The sequence below is a fragment of the Lemur catta genome, chromosome 13 (genome assembly GCF_020740605.2).
Source record: "Lemur catta isolate mLemCat1 chromosome 13, mLemCat1.pri, whole genome shotgun sequence".
Taxonomy (NCBI): domain Eukaryota; kingdom Metazoa; phylum Chordata; class Mammalia; order Primates; family Lemuridae; genus Lemur; species Lemur catta.
This window is the reverse complement of record NC_059140.1, coordinates 66,036,474-66,052,463: the sequence shown is the minus strand read 5'-3', so window position 1 is coordinate 66,052,463 and position 15,990 is coordinate 66,036,474.

Sequence of the window (15,990 nt, the reverse complement as noted above, 5' to 3'; positions counted from 1 at the left end):
CTTAGATTTAAGGACACAATGAGCCAAAATGCGGGGCACACAAGGGCGGGTCTTACCAGAAAAGAGGGATGGTAAGTGGACTTCATTTCACACATCAACTGCAATAGATCGGTAATGGGTCAGTGCAGGAAGGGCAGTAGGACTTGTCAAGGGCAAGAGATGAAGAATTGGAGGCATTATACATTTACTTTTCCTGGACTAGAGAGCCTGTGTGGGTGACAAGGGAAAACACATTTGGATAGCTTGGACTGGGGTCAAATCATGTCTGCATGGAAAACCAGTCTGAAAACATTGAGTTTAATTTAGTAGTCCACAAACGGCCTTTAGAGATTATTGAAGAGGGAGGAAATATAATGAAACCTTCAGCAAAATTAACATGGTGGTGGTGGTGTGCCATATAAGATAAAGATGGGAAAGACTGGAATCCCAGAGGAAAACTAGGACCCTATGAGCTTGATGTAAATCAGTGGCTTTTCAGACTTTTCTTAGCAGGGAACCCCTTCTTTTTTATTTTTTCTTATCGTTCTTCTTTTTTTTTTAAGGAATCTGTAACTGGTTGTGAACAGGGAACCCTTTGTAAAATCAAATCTCACGTGAAATCCCAACAGTATAAAGCAGAAAAAAAAATCTGATCTCTTTATTAAGACAATTTATTTTATGGCTTTAAACATATATGCTTATAATAGAGTTGACCAAAAGATAAAGGAAATTGATTAAATATACACAAAGTTTTAATATGGGGTGATGGAAGATAGATATTAGCTTTGGCATCCAAGCATCCAATTTATTTCTGAATTTTATTTTGGTTTTACAGTAGCAAGAAAGATCTCCTCAAGTCACACGATTCACAGAGATAAGTACTTGCATATGATAATTTCTGTTTGTTTGTTTTGTATTTTACAATTTGCCTGCAGTCCCAAAGTATCCTTCGATTAAACTAATCCAGAAGGTAGTGTCATAGGAATGTTTGTTTCCTTAACAAAAATATAAATAGCAAGAAGCCTCCAAAGCAAAGTAATAAAAAAAAAAAAAAAGTGAGGCTACCTATAGAGTGAGATTATCAAGCTAGGCCAGGGGATAGACCATGTGCTACTGCCCAGTCATTGTGGTAAGAGTGGCATCAGGGCCCAAAAGACGCTCGCTGTGGAGTCTGTCCACACATTTAATCAAGCGTAGTGCGCCTGAGCAGTACTAGTAGCTTCGTTTGTAGTTTTATATGAGCAGACGTGCACAGTCTGGAAGTGAGAAAAGAACAGCCTGCAGTTTCAACTTTCCTAATATCGAGGACATTAGGCTGTGCATTTATGTTTGCATCTGCTGGTGTCACGATTCTTTATTTTCCTTGGGTTGCCCCAAGACCTCAAGGAAAAAACTACTGGGGCGGGGTGGGAGGTGGGGTTGGGTAAAGAAGAGGAGGAGGTGCCAGGTCTGAAATTTTTTTCTAGCTAATAGAAGAGTCTCCACAATATATTTAGTGATAGGTTGGATTAACACAGATGATGTACAAATGAAGTGAGCAAATTCCATTCCCTAATACAAATGTATTCTGTAATACATACCCAATGTTTGGAGGAACTTTGTATTTAAAAGAAAATTTAAAAAGTGCTAATAATTCCCACCCTCAGATTAAAGAAGGATGTTTAAATCACTTATGTTCCAGAAATTGCAGGACCTTAAAGAGCACAGACACTGTGGGCAATAGGTGTCATTTACATTTAAACATATTTAGAGTCTGTCTTTTGATATTATAGAGGTTTATTCGTTTGTTTTTAGATCTAGGGCAGGAAAGAAATCTTTAGGAGTAGAAAAAACCTATTTATACTTACTGGGATAGCAAATTAATATTCCATTTTTTTAGAGCTGCAAAATTAAAATCTAGGTTTTCTTGAGTTTAAATTACTAATCTTGTTATGCAAATTAAGAATAGTTCACTTTTCTTTGATTAATATTTGGTGAGCTCATGTTAAGGAAACTAGATTAAATTTAAACAATTTCATATACAAACTTGGATAATTAAATCCCCTTAAACATTTTAAACTGCATTATAAATTTAATAGAGTCAGTTTTATTTTAGACATTTCAAATGCCTGCAGAGCTAATTTATAATCTAACAAGCAAAACCTGCCCCAAGTACTTAAACAACTCTTACAAATCTAACACATTAAATGTATAAATATAGCAAATTAAATTCCAATTCCTCAGAAAAAAGAAGAGTATGAATACTGAAAGAAATGGGGAAATTGGAAAGAGAAGGTAGTGTGATAGAGACATGCTGATAGGAGTCCTTAAAGATGTGCCCTAAGAAATGGGTACTAAGAAATTAGAATTGCCAGAGTCCTCAACATACACGTGCCCAAATCCCACCTTAGACCTACTAAATCTCACTTGCTACGGATATTTTGAAAATGCTCCCTGATTCCTGATACTGTTCATGTCTCCCCAAACTCCTTCCTCCCCCGTTCTCACCCCACATATTACACTCTCTGCCTACTTGTGAGTCACTGACTGAAGTGCTGAGAAAAACTGCTGGAGAGACGCAGATATGACAGCAATCACCTAGAGGGAAGACTGTCTCCCTTCGTAAGCAAATATTTAGAGAGTAGAATACCAAGGCTTGGGAAGACACCCAGAGAGGGGGAAGAAAGAAGAGAAGCTTAAAAAAGAAATGATAAAATTCTATATCTAACTACATTTCTAAGACAAAATAACAAAGTTTTTTGGGATGCTCAAGGGATTTTGTTTGTCGACTTTGTGGAGGGTCAAATCACAATAACATCTGCTTTTTATGAGAGTGTTTTGACAATGTTAGCTAAAGCTTTAGCAGAAAAACCCAGGAAGGTTGCACCAGAGAGTACTTCTCCGCCAGGACGGTGCTTGTGCTCATTCCTCTCATCCTACTCATTCCTCCAAATTTTGGGAGAGTTTTGATGGGAAATCTTTGGCATCTACTTCAAAGTTCTGATTTGGCTCCCTCTGGCTTCTTTTTGTTTCCTAATCTTAAAAAGGCACCAATATTTTTTTTTCAGTTAATAATGTAACAAAGACTACATTGATATGGTTAAATTCCCAGGACCTTCAGTTCTTTAGGGATGGAGTAAATGACTGTGATCATTGCTTACAAAAGTGTTTTGACCTTGATGGAGCACATGTTGAGAAATAAAGTTTATATTTTTATCTTTTAATTCCATTTTTCCACAAACTTTTTGAAACCCCCTCATGTATGTATGTGTGTGTATGTATGTATGTGTGTGTGTGTGTGTGTGTAAAATGAAATGTCTTAGAATAGAAATCTGGTGCTGAATATCTACTTTTGAATTCTAATAAGAATGTGAGGGTCTGACCAATAGTTAAATATTTACAGGTTAATTGCAGGGTTCTGATAGAGAATTTTTCCAAGGGATCCCTGCCCTGAATGACATAAAGAATTCAATCGCCAGCCCTGAGTGAGGACTGGTAGAAGTTGTGGGAAAAATTCAGGTGATATTCCTTTCCTCTAGACTGTGTACTTTTGTTTAGAAGACGAGGCTAACCCACATATAACAATAAAAGATGGTGTATAATCAAATGCTAGGCAGAGTGTGACAGTCCATAGGTGGAGTAGGGGATGGGAGAAGGACGGTTTCTGGAAGAAAGCAGGTTAGGCTTTACAGACATAGAAAGACATCAGCTGAAGCAGGGGCCTCTGCGTACCTTGAAGGAAAGGCCCATTAGGGAAATACTGACAATTTGGGGTAAGTGGATCATATTTTCCATAAAAATATCAGCACATATGGTCTGACACACGGTCTAACAACAGGAAAGAATATTTTTAATTGGGGCTGTCCCAGAAAATCTAGAACATATGGTTACTCTCTTTCCTGGCCAAGAAAATACTAATTACAAGAGAGGGCTGAACTGACCAACTCTAGGTAGACAAGACACAGCCACTGCCATGTAAGAGGCTGCTAAACCATTTCCCTCTAGTCATCAGGGTTTATAGTCTTTGTTAAGGTTTCTGTTAATATACTCAGAAGAAGGGTCAGTGCCTGACTTATAAAAGACAAGCTGGAGAAACTCTATTTTGATCCCTTCAATTACATTTTTTAGTATGCTCTCAATTGCCTCAAATAATTTTTGTACTAGGCAGGGCACACATAATGAATGCAAAAATGTTTCTTCCACCTGGGGTAATAAAATAAGATCCAATTAAAAATTTCCTCCCTCTAAAGAAAAAGGGAACATCCATACCCTGTGAAGTTCCCGAGCTTGTTATCAGAGTTCTTATTCATACTGAAAAATATATTTTAAACTACCAAGGTGGTTATATGCAATTTTGTTCTTTACTTCCTTAATGTCTTGCTGTTTTTTCTCATTAGAAGCTTGCCATCTGAAATAAAATGCATGACAGATGGTTCATAATCCAGTTTTGCAATTTAATAACCTTAGCAATTATTGGAAAAGAAACAGTTTTAAGGGCTTCAACTCAAGTCTTGGCAGGTTAGAATATCTTCCATTACTACACCTTTCAGCCCATCCAGAACTCAGAGATCGCTTGCTAACTCATTCTCAATATTATCAAGAAAATGTATATTTTTCTCCTTTTATGATCAGTGAATACATTAACCAAGATGATATGGTACTCATTGCTGATTGACAACAACAAAGCCACATATTTGAACAATTCTTTTCCCTTACTTCTTTTTTTTTTTTTTTTGATACAGAGTCTCACTCTTTTGCCCTGGCTAGAGTGCCGTGGCGTCAGCCTAGCTCACAGCAACCTCAAACTCCTGGGCTCAAGTGATCCTCTTGCCTCAGCCTCCCGAGTAGCTGGGATTACAGACATGCGTCACTATGCCCGGTTAATTTTTTCTATATATTTTTAGTTGTCCAGCTAATTTCATTGTATTTTTAGTAGAGACGGGGTCTTGCTCTTGCTCAGGCTGGTCTTGAACTCCTGACCTTGAGCTATCCACCCACCTCGGCCTCCCAGAGTACTAGGATTACAGGCGTGATCCATCGCGCCCGGTCTCCCTTACTTCTTAAACAAAATATTAAATGCATCTTACAGTATATGTGTTCCCGATAAAAGCAAAAAGACATGTCTTTTTTTTTTCTCAATTTTCCATTATTATTTGAGGCCCCAAAACACTTGGGCATATTTAAAGAAAGACAAAACCCAATTTTCATTAGCTATAGTTGCTAAAGAGGGGAAACAACTAAACATACAACAATAGAAAAGGAATGTTTTATACCCATTAAAATAAAAAAAATTATGTTCAACTTTAAAAGGAAGAAAAGTCTGACATATGCTACAAACATGGATGAACCTTGAAGACATGTCAGGTGACATAAGGCAGACACAAAAAGACAGATACTATGTGATGTCACTTATATGAGGCTCCTAGAGTAGTAAAACTCATAGAAACAGAAAGAATGGTGGTTGCCAAAGGCTGGGAGGAGGGGAGAGTTGAGCAGTTGTTTAATAGGTACAGAGTTTCAGTTTTGCAAGATGAAAAAAGTTCTAGAAATGGATAGTGGTGATGGTTGTACAACAATGTGAATGTACTTAATGCCACTGAACTGTATACTTAAAAATGATTAAATGGTAAATTTTGTGTTATGTATATTTTACCACAATTTTTTAAAAATCAAAAAATTATGAAAAAGCTTCTAGATATTGGTATTACTGGTTATCCACATACATGAAAACTCTCTGTCTTTACCCTCACACCTCCATCTAATGCTGATGGGTGGATTGTTCATGGCCTTTGGAGAATTGAGCACTCAATAAATGCAGGTGGTGGCAATGGTATGACAGTTGTTTTCCTGGTCTCCTTGTATATGTAAATGTCAATACATTTTAATATCCATTTTAATAAAAACTATAGCTAAGTTTCTTAAGTGTCTACTATATACTGAGTACTGGTCTAAGTATTAAAATTCTCAATGACAACTCTATGAGATTTTATATATGATGTTAACTAGTATCAGAGGTAATTAATTTGCCCTCTGTCACCAGCCTGCAAGTGGTACAGCAACAGGGGTATTAATCACACCAGTCTGGCTCCAGTGCACACACTTTACAGCATTAGTCTAAAGCTAGGTTTTTAGAAATCAAAGGAGCCTAGTATAAATATTACTATTTTCATGGGTAAATCTTTCATTCCTTTAATAAACATTTGTTAAGCACTTACCATGTTTCAGGCAATGGGCCAAGTGCTAGAGATGAATGAAGCTAATAGGACATAGTCTCACAATCCAATACAGAGTGAGAAATAAATAACAGATACACAAAAAGGTGCAATAAAGAATACTGTGGGGGCCACAAAGAGGAAGGGCTCAGTTCTACCCAGAGTGGAGCACTTTGCCTATTTTTTTCCCTTTGTATATTCTGGGAAACACTTTTACTCTTTAATTTCACTGGTATAACATGTAAATAGATTGGGCATCATTAAAAAATAAAACAAGTATCAGAAGATATTTGAGGATTCAAGATACAAGAGGATGGAAAACATTCTAGATGGTCTACGTTAACATAAGGAGACCAGCTAGAAAAGCCAGATCACAAGGTAGAGGAGAGTAACTAATTTTATTACTAAAAGCAATAAAAAGGGCAATGTAAGCAAAAAATATTTAGTGTATATACTCAAAGAGTAGGATAACCCACAACAGAATTCAAGGACTGTGCTGTACAGTCAAGGAGCCTACAATCTAACAGGGAGACAAAAGGCACAAATAAGAAACATATTTTCAAAGCAATAATTCCTAACAGCAAATTAACATAAGCATTAATCAGGAACAAGGCAGAGAATAAAAACAATAAGATCCCAGAGGTTTGGGAGCCAATTTTGAAATAAAGGAGGGGTAAGGCTGGTGAGGAGAAACAAGGCATTGCAGACCGGAAAGAGAAACCACACCTAGCACAATCACGTTAAGAGGAAGCAAGCAGTGAGAGGAACTGTGCTATAGGCAACTATTCACAGATGACCTGGAGGAATTCAGTAGAAAGAGAAGTACTTACATGTGAATGGAAGAACACTGAAAAGTATACTGCCAAGTTGCACAAATTTTAATTTTTCTGGTCATAGGAAAGGGAATCACTGCAATTGTGTGGATCCAATAAGCCAAAAGCTGAACTTCAAAGAGTTAAGAGGTTAAGTGTTTTACCTTATTAAAATAACATCAACAGAAGGGCTCAGAGTTTTCATCCGGCACTCACCATTGACTCTGAACTAGACCTTGGGTAACTGACTAAGTCTGGATGCAGTGTGGGAAAAGGGCAAGAGAGCAAGAGCCCATCAAAGACAGAAAGTCAGCTCTGCAAAGTATGATAATAGCAGCTCTGCAATATTGCACATGTCACTAAGCACCAGGAGCTGTTGTAAAGGCTCTCCAAGGGTCTACTCATGTCCTCTTCACTGTCCTCCTGGAGGTAGGAATTAGTGGAGCTACTTCCAGAGCCCAGGCTCTTAACCTCAGATGACCCCACCTTTCTATTGCTTTTAAAATGATTATGCAAAATTCTGTCTCTTGGAATGGAGGGACGATGAGTAATATTTATGAATGAACGCAATATAGCAAATATTTCCAGCTGTGATCCATGTAGCATCAAGATTCTGTTTTATTTTCAATGAATTCACTTGTAGCCTGCCACATGCCATAAAGAACTTGAGACCGAATGAAAGGTTTATAGAGAGTAGATTGTGAATTTAGTTAGACTCTAAAGATGGTACCATAAAAAAGTATTCTTCTGAAATTTGAAAAGTATTGAAAATGAGTCACGGAGAAGTTATTAGACTGGGTAGAGTTTATTCCCCAGATCTCTGTTTGTTTACAGCTCTAGGGACTTAGAATCAGCCAAGCCCTTCCTGGGAATTATGACATATACTCATCTGGGAACTCAGCAGGTATCAATTCACACCACAATCTGATCCCTGAAAGATAATGACTTTGTAATATCAGGCATCAGAGAATAAATATTCATTTTCTGACACTCTGAAGAGAAGATAAATTTAAAATGTCAGCTGCATTTCATCATAGCTAGAAGAAAATGTGTTTCATTCCTGCTAAGCTATTAAATAAAGAAGCTATGAAACATACACACACACTGAAGAAAAGAAGACTAAAAGTGGCAAGTATCAAAGCAAACATAACACTGTTCCCTAGAAATTGCCAGTAGTGTTAGGGGTGCAAGGATACTGTTTGGTCTTTGATCTCAGCTTTCCCAGCCTTCTTCATGATGCAATTGCTTTTTAATTGCTAAATGTTATAGGCTCCGTTGTGTCCCCCATAAAAATCATAAGTTGAAGTCCTAACCCCTAGTACCTTAGAATGTGACTATATTTGGAGAGAGGATCTTTACAAAGGTAATTAAGTTAAAATGAGGTCATTAGGGTGGGGCCCTAATCCAATATGACTGATTTCCTAATAAGAAGAGGAAATTTGGACACAGACATACATGGAAGAAACATGATATGGAGACCCAGTGAGAGAACAGCCACCTAAAAGTCAAGAAGAGAGGACTCAGAAGAAACCAATCTTGTCAACACCTTGATCTTGGACTTCTAGCCTCCAGAATTATAAGAAAATTAATTTCTGTTGTTTTAAGCCACCCAGTCTGTGGTACTTTGTTATGGCAACCCTAGCAAACACTACACCCTCCACTAGACTGTAGGCTCGTTTAGGGCCAGCCTGAGTCTGGGTGTCTTCTGTCCCCTGTATTCCCAGTACATATTGTGGAGCCTGGTACACAGATGCTTAATAAATATTGTTGAATGAATAGCTGACTGTTGCTGGATGTTTTGCCCCACTTTACTGGAGTACAGAAATTTAACCATTACCACAAATGATCAAAGGAAATTTTCTTCCTTTATCAAAAAAAAACAACCTTTATATTCAGATTTTTAAAATAGTGCCCATCCATTGTAAAAAATAGCAGTATAAAGAAGGAAAACATAATCACTAAAACCTTGCCACTTTGAGATAACTACTTTAAATTTGGACACTTTCTAGTCTTTTTCTATACATATATAAATTTTAACACAGTAGAAGTAATACTGTATGACTTATTATGTCACATTTTCCCTGCATCATTAAAAATGCTTCATAAACATTTTAAATGGCTATAAAATATATAATATCATATGTATCTTTCATAATTCAAACACTCATAATTAGAAATTCAAGTGTTTCTAGCTTTTTCTAGCATAATTAGCACTGCAATGAATATCTTTGTGTGAGAAAGCTTTTATCCACTTTTCTGAATTCTTAAAAGCAGTGGTCCCCAACCTTTTTGGCACCAGGGACTGGTTTCACGGAAGACGATTTTTCCATGGCCACAGGCAGTTGTGGGGGTGGCAGGGGAAAGGGTGCTGTGGAGCTCTGTAGCCTGGCTCCTAACCAGCCTCCAACTGGGACTGGAGGTTGGGGACCGAAGCTTTAAAGGATGACATCTTAACACTACCATTATTGATTAAAAAGGTATAGGCATTATTAAAGCTTTTGACACACATTCTTCTATTGCTTTTTGATAAAATTAAACCAATTTATACCCTACAAGCAGTCCATGTGATTCCCCACTAAACTTTACCCTTAAGCATTACTTTTACAAACCTTGCTAATTGGATAAGATAAAATGGTACCTCAGTGTCATTTTAATGTGCATCCTTTGAATATTAATGAAGGTTTACATTTTTCCCCATGCATTAACCATTCACATTAAATAATTTTGCCTTTTGAATTGTTGGTGTGTACCTTTTGAAGGGGGCTTTTCTGAACACTTTTGATGAAGTAATTTTCCAGCTAGGCCCTAATGCAACATTGCCTATCCCTCAACAAAGGCCTCTACTTCTGAATTAATGAGACTACATATCCTAGAGTTGTCCCAGAATCTTATCATTGGCTGATACACTATAATGAAATCTTTACTGTTCTGAATTGACAGAAAAACTTGTTCCAATTATTCACCTCCTATTAACAAAATTTTGATACATCAATTGCTCGTGGATATATTTGATTTAGCTATCTAAGTCTCTAAGTCTGAAATCAGATTTCTTCGTGGAATGAAAAGAAAGGTCTCAGTTCAAAATACACACACACAGACACACACACACACAGACACACACACACATACAGAACTTTTGTGAGAAAGGCTGGTAACACTCTACTCCCAACATAGTTTTGGCATAAGTACACCTATTTCTCATCTGCATTTATTAAATTCGGGACACAGAAGAAATTAAAAAGACAAATATTTTCCAAATGATTTACTCTAAAAGTCACATCTTTAGTAAAACAAAACGCTGTAACTTGCATAAACGTTACAGGTCTTCTAATCAAATCTCTAAATGTTTAGAAGGGGAAAATTTCAACAGAAATGATTTTGAAAATAGTAGTTGGTGGCCAATCTCAGTTTTAGAGAGAGAAACAGATCAGAGAGGTTAGATTTTGCAGGGATGTTGATGAGCAGGTAGGGGAGGCAGTCGAGTACAGTGGGAAAAAGACCCTGCAACTCTAAGTCCTTTGATGTGCTTCCCTTCTACATTCGTGCTTAGTCAGGACTCATCTCTTCTTGCTTCCCTTTCTCATCCTCACAGTGGAACAGGTGTCCCTGCGCTTCTCTAGGGATAACCCCCTCCTCCTTCCTCGTCCTCCCCCCTCCGGGTGTCCTCTGTCTCTTCCCCCTCTTCCATTATTATCCTTCCCCTTCTCTCCATCTGTTCCTCAACCTCAAAATACATTCCATTTTCTCCTTCCTAAAAAAGAACCAGGCTTCCTAGTTTACCCTATTTGCCCCCTTTTCAAACTCCTTGAAATGTACACTTTGTTTTTCCTCTTCCTCCAATTTCCTTCTCACACACATACACCAAAGTCACTGCTGTTCTGACTCTACTCCCATCTCCAATTAGGTTTGCCTGCTCTTGAACTTCATATAAATGATCTCAAACAGTGTGTACTCTTCTGTGTCTGGCTTCTTTAAGCATTTATTCTTTTTTTATTGTGGTAAAATATACATAATATGAAATTTATCATTTTAGCCATTTTAAATGTACAGTTCAGTGGCATGAAGTGCATTCAAATTGTTATGCAACCATTGCTACCATCCATCTCCAGAACTGATATTCCCAAATTGAAACTCTGTGCCCATTAAATAGTATCTCCTCATTGTTCCCTCCCCCAGCTCCTGGTAACATCAATTCTACTTTCTGTCTCTATGACTTTGCCTATTCCAGGTACCTCAAAAAAGTAGAATCATACAATATTTGTCCTTTTGTGTTTGGCTTATTTCACTCAGCATGTTTTCAAGATTCATTCATGTCATAGCATGAATAAGAACCTCATTTCTTTTTTGGACTGAATAATATTTCATTCTTTGTGTATACCATGTTTTGTTTATCCATTCATCAATCAATGAACATTTGCCTTGTTTCCACCTTTGGGCTACTATGTATAGTGCTGCTATGAACATTAGTGTACAAATATCTGTTTGAGTCCCTGCTTTCAATGCTGCTGAGTACATAGCCAGAAGCAGAACTGGTGCATCACATGGTAATTCTACGTTTAACTTGTCGAGGAGCCGCCATGCTGTTTCCCACAGTGACCACACCATTTTACATTCCCACCAGCGATGCATTTTTTCATATCCTCTCCAACACTTGTTCTTTTCTGGTTTTTTGATAATAGCCATCCTAATGGGTGTGAAGTGGTATCTCATTGTGGTTTGGCTTTATACATTTATTCTTAAAATGTTCTCTGCCCTTTGTTCCTGCCTTTACTATTAGTTCTTTGTTTATTTCTAATTCTTGGCTGACTCTTCCTTCTCTCTCCACCTTGTGAATGTGGGTTTCCCCGGGTTCCTCCTCAGCTGCTTCTGCTTTCTGTACACACAGTCCCTGGAGATCTCATCCACTCCCAGGATGGAAGTATCCTGCCCATGCCAGAAACTCATACTCCCATGATGGAAGTATCCTGCCCATGCCAGAAACTCATACTCCCATGATGGAAGTATCCCGCCCATGCCAGAAACTTACAAATCTGTATGTTTCTAGTCAGGATCTCTCTCTGAGCACAGCATTTGCCTTCAAATAGTCACTTGGAAATAAAACAATGTAAAGTTTAAAACCTGGTTAAAAATAGGTACACTGTTGATGATCTTTGTTGTTAGTGAATGGGATAGGGATAGGGGATGGGAGAAAGAAAAGACTTTTACATTTTTTTAAATTGTGGTTAGAAAATCCAACATAAAATTTACTAGCATAACCATTTTTTAAAATAGAGTTTATTTTTTAGAGTAGTTCTAGGTCCACAGCAAAACTGAGTGGAGGGTACAGAGATTTCCCATATATTCCTGCCCCTACGCTAGCACAACCTCCACCACTATCAAAATCCCGAGCTAGTGTGGTACGTTTATTATGATAAAAGAAAAACTTTAGACAAAATAAATGTCACAGAGTTCATCCGAGCAAAGAACAATTCTTGAATCGACCAGTCCTCAGAACCAGAACAAGTTCAGAGAACTCTGCTCTGCAACATAGTATTTATAGATAGAAAAAGGCTGAAGAAAGTAAAAACAAAGAACAAAAGAAGGATTGGTCACTTCAAAGCTACTTTCCTTGTAAAGGTTAAAGCAGAGGGGACTTCCTCATAATGCTGGTTAAAACTGGCCTGTTTAGGGATTTGGCCATTTCTCTCCCCTAATGTCTGGGAAGGGCAAATAAACAACTTCGCTTGGCTTGGTAGTGTAGAACTTTAGCATGAGTGACTCCATTTTGGTTTGGTCTGTTGCAGCCTAGTGCAGGATCTCAGTCCAAATCAGTGACCTCAAATGAATTTTATTTAATAATCAATGAACCCACATTGACACATCATTATCACCCAGAGTTCATAGCTTACGTTCTATCTTGGTGTTTTATATTCTGTGGGTTTTGACAAATGTATTATGACATGCATCCACCACTATAGTACATAGAGTCATTCTGCTGCCCTAAAAATCCTCTGTGCTCTGCCTATTCATCCCTCTCTACCTCCAAACTCGGGCAACCACTAAAGTTTTTATCGTCTCCACAGTTTTACCTTTTCCAGAATATCATATAGTTGGAACCATAGCCTGTTCAGACTGGCTTCTTTCACTTAGCAATAGGCATATAAGATTCCTCCATGTCTTTTCATGGCTTGATAGCTCATTTCCTTTTATCACTGGATAATATTCCACTGTATAGAGCTACCACAGTTTATCTATTCACCTACTGAATTTTAGTAATTATCAAGTAATGAGTTTTAGTAATTATTAATAAAGTTGCTATAAACATCTATGTGCAGGTATTGGCGTGAACACAAGTTTTCAGCTCCTCAGGGTAAACACCAAAGAGCATGATTGCTCAATTGTATGGTGCTATGGTTTAAATATGTCTCTTCCAAAATTCAAGTGTTGAAACTTAGTGGTCAATGTCATGTTATTAATAGGTGGATTTTTCTCTTCTTTTTTTAGAGACAGGGTCTCACTATATTGCCCAGGCTGGTCTTGAGCTCCTAGGCTCAAGCAATCCTCCCACCTCAGCCTCCCAAGTAGCTGAGACTATAGCCTAGTGAGGTACATCCTTTAAGAGATGATTAGGCTATGAGGGTTCCTCCTTCATGAATAAGATTAAGGACTTTATTTTAAAAAAGGCTTCATGCAGCATTTGGCCCTCTTGCCCTTTTGCCTTGTGCCATGTGAGGACACAATGTTCCTCCCTTCCCGAGGATGCAGCAACAAGGTACCCTCTTGGAAGCAGACAGCAGACATACCAGACAACTAAACCTGGTAGTGCCTTGATCTTGGACTTTCTAGCCTCCAGAACCGTGAGAAATAAAATTTTGTTCTTTGTAAATTAACCAGTCCCAAGTGTTTGTGATAGCAGCACAAAATGGACTAAACCATATGGTAAGAGTATGCCAAACTGCCAAACTATCTTCCAAAGTGGCCGCTCCATTTTGCATTCTACCAGCAGTAAACAAGAGTGCTCTTTGCTCCTCATCCTTACCAGTATTTGGTGTCCTTAGTGAAAGAACTGATAAGCTGGATTTTATTAAAATTATAAACTTCTGCTCTGCAAAAGACACTGTCCAGAGAATAAAAAGACAAGCCACATCTGAAAGAAAATATTTGCAAAAAAACATATCTGATAAAGGACTTGTAGCCAAAATATACAAAGAACTCTTAAAACTCAACAATAACAAAGTAAACAACCCAAATAAAAAATGAGCAAAAGACCTGAACAGATATAGAAGATATACAGTGGCAAATAAGCATACGAAAAGATGTTCAACATCATGTCATTAGGGAATTGCAAATTAAAACGACAATGAGATACCCCTACACACCTATTAGAATGGCCAGAATCCATCATAACTATTTTTAAGAGTACAGTTCAGTAGGGTTAAGTACATTCACATCGTTGTACAGTAGATCTCTAGAACTTTTTCTTCTTGCAAAACTGGAACTCTACACCCATTAAACCCCTCATTTCCCCCTCTCACAGCCCCTGGCAACCACCTTTCTACTCTGTTTCTATGAATTTGACTACTTTAGCTACCTCAAGTAAGTGGAATCATATGGTATTTGTCTTTTTTGTGACTTGCTTATTTTACTTAGCATAATGTCCTCAAGCTTCATTCATGTAACATGTGACAGGATTTCCCACTATTTCTTTTTTCATTTTAAAAAAGCATTAACGTTTTTAATTAATCTATGCTGTGCTGGTTAATTGTCTCACCTGTGCACCCTCCTCCCCCTCCAAATCATCCATTCTGCATCCTTCTCCCCCTGCTCTGTGTCCCTGGAGGCTGGCCTCTAAGGATGGCCTTGCCTGTGTCCTCTGGTTTCTGGCTGGAAGCACCGCAGGAGACCGGAGGGCAAGAGGTCTCTCCATATTCCTCCACATGTCACTCCCTTCCTGCCTCACTCCTAGCCAGGCAGGAGTCCTCTTCATTCTCTTCTCAGAGCCAGCTCTCTAGGCTCCCTCACCCCATCCCGCCCCGCCCCCAGCCCCTGGCCCTCTCAGGCCCAGGAGCAAGAACAACTTTCTGCCTTTGCTAGGCTGGGCATGCTTCACATGACTCACCACTCCTTTTTTGTTCCTTTAACCTTGCCCACACCTTGGTAAATAGTCCCTTCATTAAACCCTCTCCAATATGCCATCTGTTCATATGCTTCCTGCTACGATCCTGAGTCAGACACACGCAGCTATGAAAAAAAAATTAACAGTGTAGAAGGCTAAGAAGTGAAAAATAAAAATCTGTGTTCACCCTCATAGCCCTTTACTTCCTCCCATCCCGTGTATGGTTGCCATTTTGCAGGGTGAGCCCTGATTAGTCTGAGATGATAACGTTGAATCCTTCTCCCTTGCCAGGAACTGGTTCAGAAATGCAGGCCTGAGCCGTCAGTGCAGCGTATTTCCCTCCTCTCCTAGGGACTGGGTTGAGAACAGGCACATGAGTCACATTCAAGGAGAAATTTGCTGGGGGATTTTTTCTCTGGAGAACTGAACTGAGTGAGGTGAACCCAAACTATGGAACCAGATTGAGGCAGGGTCAGCAGAGGAAGCTGAGCCACCAGAATCACAGAAACAGAGTCAGGCCTCTGGATTAAGCCACTATTGCTAACCCTAAACCCAACCAGCCTATACACTTCCAATTGGGGAACCTGATAAATTTCATGATTTTCTGTTCACTTGCAACAAAAGCATCCTAACCAATACACACATATATTTACTGTAAAATATGCATACCCAAATGGGATCATACCCCCTACATTGTACTGCATATTACTCTTTTCACTAAATGATGGATCCCGAACATCTTTCCAAATAAGCACATTTCGCTTTGGTTCATTATTTAACTACTGGATAGCGTTTTGTGGAAAGGAAACATCACAGTGTATTTACCCTTTCCCCTACTGAAGAATATTTAGATCGTTTGCAGTTTTTCCCTATTACAAACAATGGCACAATGACACACATATTGTGTCTGTAT